We start from the raw sequence: 8,779 nt of genomic DNA, 5'->3' as shown, positions 1-8,779 counted from the left end.
TTAGATGGATCAATCCTACTGATATTCACAATAAAAAATAATATTTTTAGCATAAAAAATAATATTTTTAGCATGAATGACTCAAATAAGAGATTTGTCTATTAAAATACGATCCATGAGATCGTCTCACACAAGTTTTTAAACTTTGTTTTATTAAAGGTGAATTAGTAATTTTGTTCGGACAGTTAAAAATATCGATGTTGTTACTTTAAAAGATTAAAAATCGACTTAGCACCCTATCAAAATTGAAATTGTGGTTTTATATTTCTTCAAACATAACCGTGTCAAACTCGAGCGTAACCGAATGCTAGGAATAAAAGACAACTCCAAAAAAGCAATTGAGTAACTCCACTGAGCAAGATGTTCGGTGAGCTCCTCAACCAAAGAAAAAAAACCTTGAAAAGCTCGTGCAGACAGGGTGGGTTTGCTTACCTGTTAACATACCATTTTAACTTCATGTTAAAGGAAATAAGACACCTGGAATCATGGGTGAGAACCCATCAATGATACCTTCAGAATAGAAGAAGAATCAATGGTTTTGCCCACTCCTCCTGTAGGTGGCCTACACAATTCTTTGATTTCTAACATGTTCAAAGAAAGCAGAGAAACAGGGATGAAAGTACTGGTTGAGGCACTGATTCGGTTGAGCATTCTCACACAACGCAATCTGAGGGGGAAATAACAAGCATATGGAAGTAATCGAGCAGCCCCCGTGATAATCTGAGTCAATAAATAAGCAAGGGGGATCAAATCAGCTTCTGAGCTACATGCACAAATGACACGAGTCCATAGCTCCAGGCAATTAATAAACTTCCACTGATAAACCTTTCTGAATGTGTCCTGCGATGGGAGAGTGTAAATTGTATGAAAATGAAGAGTTCAAGTTAAATTATCTAATCTCTAATCTAATCTAATCCTTCTAATATATATATATATATATATAAATATATGAGTTTGAATTGTGAGCTTGCTATTTTACATTTTCATTTAATTTACTATTTGTTATGTTCATGAGGTTCTTTAAGTCATTTTATATGTTAATTTAATATGATCATTAATAATATACTTAATTCAATTTTACAGTTTGTTATGTTCATGAAGTTTTTTAAGTCATTTTTTATGTTAGTTTAATATGATCATTAATAATGTACTTAATTCAATCAAAATAATTATTAATTTGATTTTACTTTTAAATTTAATTTAATTTAATTACATGTTACATATTTTTTTAAAAAAAATTTAATATTACTAACATCTATTGTTTATTTTAACCTTTTATTTATTTTACAGTTTGTTATGTTCATGAGATTCTTTAAGTATTTTTATGTTAGTTTAATATGATCATTAATAATGTACTTAATTCAATCAAAATAGTTATTAATTTGATTTTACTTTTAAATTTAATTTAATTACATGTTACATATTTGAAAAAAAAATTAATATTACTAATATCTATTTTACTATTATAAATATATGATTTTCATTTGTAAACTTATTATTTTACCATTTTATCTGCTTTATAATTTGTCATGTTCATGAAGTTTTAAATTATTTTTTACGTTAGTTTAATAAGATTATTAATAAAGTACTTAGTTAAATTAGTATTCATTATTACTTTAATTACACATTGACATCAAATTCATAGAAAATTACTATAATAAAATTGACATCAAATTCATAGAAAATTAAAATAATAATGTTATAAATTAAAAAAATTGTTAATATTCCGAATATTAAGGTAATAATGGGAAAACGAATGGAGACGAGTGAGGTTGAATAAAATTAAAGTATTAATAAATATTAAGATCATATAAAACATCTTTTTCTCATTTAAATTAAAGATATTTTTATACTACTTATATATCAACAAAGATATATGATTGAGAGAAAATGTTTATATGTAAGTTATTTCAATGCAAATATTTAAGTATTTAGTCAATTTCGATATATGATGCTAAAAAAATATCCCTAAATAATATTTATTAATTAATATATCTATTAAATATATAACTTTCATTTGTGAGCTTACTATTTTACCATTTTTTTTACAATTCGTCATATTCATGTTGTTAGTTAAGTCATTTTTTATGTTAGTTTAAAAGGATCATTAATAATATACTTAACTCAATCAAACTAATTATTATTTGAATTTAATTTTAATTGGTTAAATTTATACATTGCAGTCAAATTCATGAAAATTTCTACCATATCAATGATAATTAATAATGGGAAGACGAAGGGAGATGAGACGGATTGAATAAAAATAAATCATTAATAAATATTAAAGTCATATAAAATTTTTTTCTCCCATTTAGAATAGAGATATTTTCATAATCTTTATGCGTCAATTGAGATACGTTGAGAGAAATGTTTGTATGTAACTGATTTCAAACACTGTTTTTAAGCCATTTGGTCAATGAGATGAGTTTTTTACCCTAACGTTAACAAGTTTTATTGTTATATGTCATTTGTGTTGGTTATGTTGTATGAATATCATATATAATGTCAATATTTCTCAAAAAATAAAATCGTTTTTCAAAAAGAAAAAATTCTTCATCGAGAAAAAGAAATACATGAAAAACAAAGTGTACACAATTCTCATTATATTTATAATGGTATGAGAACAATTCTAAAGCTTTGTGGACACAATAGATCAATTTTGTGAATTTTTAGTAAATTGAGACATTGAGTCAGTTGCACTTTATTTCCTCTAATATTATCTCGATATATTTCAATGTGGCTAAGAGGTTGTTTTGTTTTTTTTTTAGTCAAAGTGGCTAATCAGCTAATTCATAAGATATAAGATGGTAGCATTGAAAACGCATCCCCAAATAAATTTACTTAGCCAAATAGTGAAATACAAATACAATTCTACAATATTTCATCAAATTAGTCTTGACTATCATAAAATGCTAATGAAATCTAAACAGTTGTATTATTAGATGAGATATTGAATAAATCAAATATTTTTATCTACATTTGAATGATATCTCATATGCATATCTTAATTACGTTATTTGTTTTTCTTCTCAAAATTTTTAAAATACAATAATTAATTTTATATATCGTTTCACAAGATATAAAATATTATATACAAAATGTAAACTCGATAGAAAAAAATTTGTTTTGTTTCAATGAATAATATAATATTATGTTCTAGACATAATAAATAAAATTGAAATTATATTATCCCATGATATGATGAACACAATCATTGTTCCAAAGCTTCTAAAAAAATGACTAACGAGATGACTTTCCTGTATTGCGTCAAATTAAATGAGGACACGGTTCTAATATATAGGAGTTTGAATAGATTTTCAAGTATTATTTCTTCCAGTGATTGAGAAATAATTGTTAAAAATTTATTAACATTACAGCTATATGTTAATAATATTGATATTAAATATATAAAAATTATATTACAAATATCATGATGCTTGAAAAAAATTACAACACCAGTTCATTGGTTATGTTGTTGAAGGATATATATGTTATACTTAATTTTACTCACAAGTGAAAACCTATCACGACTAAAAGAATTTTTTCTTAGGAGTTACAGTTCATGATTGTGTCATAAACGGAAAATCATACAACAAAAAAACAAATAATCGGAAATATAAGATTACCGGATAAAAACAATGTAGAAAACCGAAAAAATGTCGTGATATGGAAGCAAACTACAAACATGTCATCCGAGATGAAGATTCTAAATAACATAATAAGTGTTAAAGATGATAACATACTTGTTGAGTATACCAAAATGGTTATACGCATATTATAATGACAAAGAGTTGTCGAGTTAACAAAATCAACTAAGAAATATATTGAAAATGTGTCATGTGGATAGTATAATTTTTTCCGATTTATATACCGTCTACGATCATGATTTTTATTTTTTGCGGTTTGGTTTGTTTCAATTGATAAATGCTACTAGCCATATTTTAATTCATTTAAATATTATCAAAATTTCATTCATATATTTTCAACAGTTTAGTTGCTTACGCGCACGTGCACTTTTCTAGTAAACCTAAATGTTAAGCAATGTGATCCCAAGTTTCCATGAAACAAACAAACTCAAGCTAACGGTAACAATCATCAACAGAAGAATTGTAAGACCACACCTTCTTAATCGTTTTACCAGAAGGTGCTTCCTTCCACCTCTCTTTTTTGGAACTACATGGTGCATCCTTCCCCTTCTTTCTATTACTGTTCTTTTTGGTGGAACCAGAAAGTGCTTCCTTCAAAATCATTGCTAATTGCCGGATTTAAGCAAAGGCGTGTTGGTAGCAGATTAAATGTCCACCCGAAGAAGTTCAATAAAACAGTTGCTGAGAAATTGAACGTGCCACAATTTTGCTGGATTAACATTATGGCAATTCAAGACATAGGATTTGGACATTCCTCTGATTCACTCATCCAGATAGTCAGAACCAAGTCGTATGCACGAGTCTCTTAAAAATAAAAAGGAAACAACTGGAAGAGCACCGCTTTCTGAACGCCAAAAATGAAGAGTGGCCTTAAAATGTTACAGTTTCTGCCTAAGATATGATTTTATTGTGCTCAGGAAAAACTATTAAATCAATTTATGGGAGCTAAATCTATGTCATCAACTCTAATTGAAATGATAAAACATCCACATCTCACATCATCCCCGATTGTGCTAGCAGCAAAATATAAATTTTACTGAAATCCATGGCTAAATGCTGTATTGCAGAACACACAGACAATCACCCAAATTAATGAACCTCTGTTTGATTTATTTCGAGATAATACAGAGTATTAGATCATATAGAAAGAACACAACTAAAAAAACAAATTTGTTTTTCACTATGATGGCCCCAGACAAAGGTCAGACACATGAGCAAGTAGGACTGTAGGAGCAAATAGTTTGATTCAAAACACGCAGAGGATTCCCAAGATACGACTTCACCAAATGATTGTAGTTCTTCCAGTTTCTTGTCTTCGTCAAATTCACAGCCATCTCCTTTTTCCCACCAGAAGATGGTGACTTCAACAGCTCCCAAAGGATTCCATCCATTTCATTTAAAATAAAAAGCATTACTTTATTCAAAACAGCGCTAGACATCGTACTAAAGTTTGTTGTTGGGTCATCACCACCATCATCACTATAATGGCAAGCAGCACGAAAAGCTCTCAAAAGCGAGAGAACCGCCAGTAACTTTGGCCCATCATGTACTGCATCACACCAAGAATCTACAATTGCAGTAGTTATAACTTTTTCAGAAGGCTTTCTACCTCCTCGAGTTTATCATCCACGTGTTCAACATGATCAACGTTTGTTTCTTCTTCCTTTGCATCAGTTTGGGCGTCATCCTAAATATAGGGACAAGTTCAGTGATCTGTCAAATATAACATCGAAGGCGTACAAAATTGGCTGACTCACATCAATGTCCTCCTCATCAAATTCCAAGAGATCCTTGTCATGTTCCTTCAAGAATTCATAGAACTCTGGGTCCTGCAGATATGCACCACATAAAATATAACACCCTAACCATCGAAACATATAAATCGCCAGACATTATAAACTAGCAACCGAATGTTAAACCATGGGAGAGTTGCTTTGCATAGAACAGACTATAAATGATGACATAAAAAATCTAAAATGTTCCGTAAATTAAAGGCAAAAGACAGCAATATATAATCGGTACTCTTGGATGGCTGAGATAGGAAACCAGCAAGTGTGAAATTCAAAATTTTGAACTTCTGATAGTGAGCGGGAAGACAACTAGTCGCTTCTATTATCATACAAACATTTAGTTACCGTTTGATTCATGGTATTAGACAAATAATATGAAAATAAATAATATTTTTTAATAATAAAATATATAAAAATGATAGTTAATATAATGTTTTATTTGATTGATTAATTTGATTATATTTGAGATAATATAATATTATTATTTTGCCCTTTTAAAAATATTAATAAATTATTTATAATATTATTTATTAAAGGTAATACCGTAATTTCAATTCAATGATTCGATTTAGGGGAAATAAATAATTAATGAATTGATTGATGACGGATAAATGACTGATAAATGAAAGATAAATTTATAAATAATATGATACAAAAAACATGAGATTAGATTGGATATAAACTTGATAAAAATATGTAATATTATGAACCAAATGGTAGCCTAATGTTATGTCAATTGAATTCAGTAATAAAGAACTGAGGAAAAAAATACTGAAAAAATAAAATAAATAAACACCCACAATCAATGAGCGGGAAGAAAAGACCTTTTCTTGAAGCTTCCGTAGAATCTCAACGCGTTCTTCAGCTTCTTTCTTCGCCATCACCTCGAAATTCTTCAATTCGCTGACATATTTCAGTTTAGTGGCTGCGCAGCCTAATTATGATTGACAATGAAGTAAATTAAACGAAGAAAATGACAATTCTACAGCCAAATCTTTTTCAAGTATTTGGCAAGACGAGATTTTCAAACGGAGGAACAGTGGGCGGCTTCAAATGTGTGGAATCGGAACATGAAAGGTGAAAAACCAATTAAGACCCATATGCTGGCCGCGGAGGACGAGTGGCGGCGGTGGTTCCGGAATTTTATATTTTCCTGATGTATAAACTATAAGTGGTCGAGGGTTTCGCAGAACGAGAGTTAACTTTGGAAAAGGTTTGAGAATTGGGGATTAATCTATATTCTCTACTTAATAATTGAATTTAAATTTGCTTAAAAGAATAATTGAATTTAAATAATATATAGTTATATCATAGGAAAACTTTTTGACTAGATCTCTTGTGAGACGGTCTCACGAATCTTTATCTGTGAGACGGATCAACCCTACTGATATTAACAATAAAAAGTAATACTCTTAGCATAAAAAATAATATTTTTTCATGGATGACCCAAATAAGATATCTGTCTCACAAAATACGACATGTGTAATCGTCTCACACAAGTTTTTACCAAACTTTTTTATTCAATTTTCTCGTAATTGTTCCACATCAAGACATCAATTAATTCTATTTTTTAATTAGAATAAATTTAATAATCAACCAAAAAAGCTTAATCATACTGAAAATATTTAATCGTTCGTTTTAAAAAGTTAACATATGAATAATTTATCTGGAGTATAAAACAATTTGGTTCGTGAACTATTGATAAATAAATAAATTGACTCAATTATGTGAATAAAATGACCAAGAGAAAATAAGCTCATTGTTGTCATATTAAAATTTGATTATGTTAAATGAAACATAAAGAAAACATTAAATTAGTATATGAAAGGTTTAGTAACATTGTTATTGAATTGGTTGGTCTTGGAAAATAACATTCTAACCGTAAACTTGTCTTGAATGTCATGAGAATTTTGCTCGATGGGTGAGATGTTTAAGACAATATCTATGATGGAGGCCAAAGACCTCGACAACTTTGATCAGCATGATTTTTTTTGTTGATCTTAAAAATTATGAGTTCGAGCTAAGAATTAGGAGAATCGGAACAGAAGAAGATCCTTCCATCTCTCAGCCAACCAAAGTTGTCTGCTAGTGGTCATACATCAACTGCTGGTGAAGTAATCACATAGCAGAAAATATTCTGACCAGATAAGCAACGAGACTATGTCTCTTTTTGTTAAGAAGTTCGGAAAGTTTATGAGAAATAATCAACCAGATTTTAATTTCTATCGTAAAATAGATCAAACTGATGATAATCAATATTGTTTTAAATGTAGAAAGAATAATCATTTTATTGCAGAATGTAACATGCCTAAGAAAGATGGAAAAAATTCATTTGAGAAGAAAAGGTTCATAAATGACAAGAGATTATTTAAAAAGAATCAGAAAAGTGCTTGTTGCTGAAGAAAACAAAAATAAGTGGATAGATTCAGATACTGATCCATCTAACTCAGAGAGTTCATCCAACGAAAGTGAAAAACAACGACTTTAGTTGCATGCAGTGAAAGGAACTTGACATTCTTAAAGTAAAACTCCGTGTAGAGTGTTTCAAATCAAAAAATAAACGATTGACATAACTAATTAATTGTCGGAACAAATATTTTGATTCTATTTTGAAAATGCATTAGATGTAAAAACCAATTGGTGTTTGATGGATCGATTCGAACACCTTTGAAGGTGCTTGAAACACAAAATTCTCATTGAGCTACAATATCTTGTATTCTAAGAATGTAAACACAGATGAATTAGATCGAGTTTGGTTTTAAACCAAGCGAAAAATACTCGAAATAATCCTTCGTTAAGAAAGCTAATCATATTAAAACTTTTAACTTGTGTAAACAGATTAACTGATATAAAGAGGATCAATTCTTGCATATATCAGTTCAGTTATGGTAAAAACTAAACTGATAACAACTTGAACTGATCAAATCAGTTTTAAAACAATAGTTAAACAGTTAATAACACAAGATATATTTATGGATGTTCGGAGACTTCAACTGCTCCTATGTCACCCCTTCTACCACCTTGGATAGGTTCCACTAGAAGACTTTTATTTATACAATATCTTGTACAAACCCACGCTTAGGACTTACACAACTGCCTAACTGAACTCCTAGTCTAGACTGAAGGCAGCACCTTCCAGCTAACACTTGTTTAACGTCTATGTATTAAAGACTACAAACACAAGTTTTACGTCTTTGTGAAAGACTCACTCATCTAGTCAATAAGCTCAACTCTCTGTAAATGTGAGTGGCGGTGTGTGTGTGTTTGAGAACTGAATTATGAATACAACACGAAGGTGTTCTCACACACTGAGAATTTTGTTTCTATACTAAGCAGTTGGCA

The 8,779-nt window shown here is 29.4% G+C and overlaps 1 pseudogene; it reads right to left on the bottom strand.

Annotated features, from left to right (window-relative positions):
* Nucleotides 1-228: 228 nt before the first annotated feature.
* On the bottom strand, nucleotides 229-6,665 carry LOC142554554 (nucleolar complex-associated protein 2-like; annotated as a pseudogene).
* Between the last annotated feature and the right edge of the window lie 2,114 nt (nucleotides 6,666-8,779).

Source organism: Primulina tabacum, chromosome 8 (assembly GCF_025594145.1).
Source record: "Primulina tabacum isolate GXHZ01 chromosome 8, ASM2559414v2, whole genome shotgun sequence".
Classification (NCBI taxonomy): domain Eukaryota; kingdom Viridiplantae; phylum Streptophyta; class Magnoliopsida; order Lamiales; family Gesneriaceae; genus Primulina; species Primulina tabacum.
The sequence above is the reverse complement of the archived record's forward strand: the minus strand, read 5'-3'. Positions and strand labels throughout refer to the sequence as shown.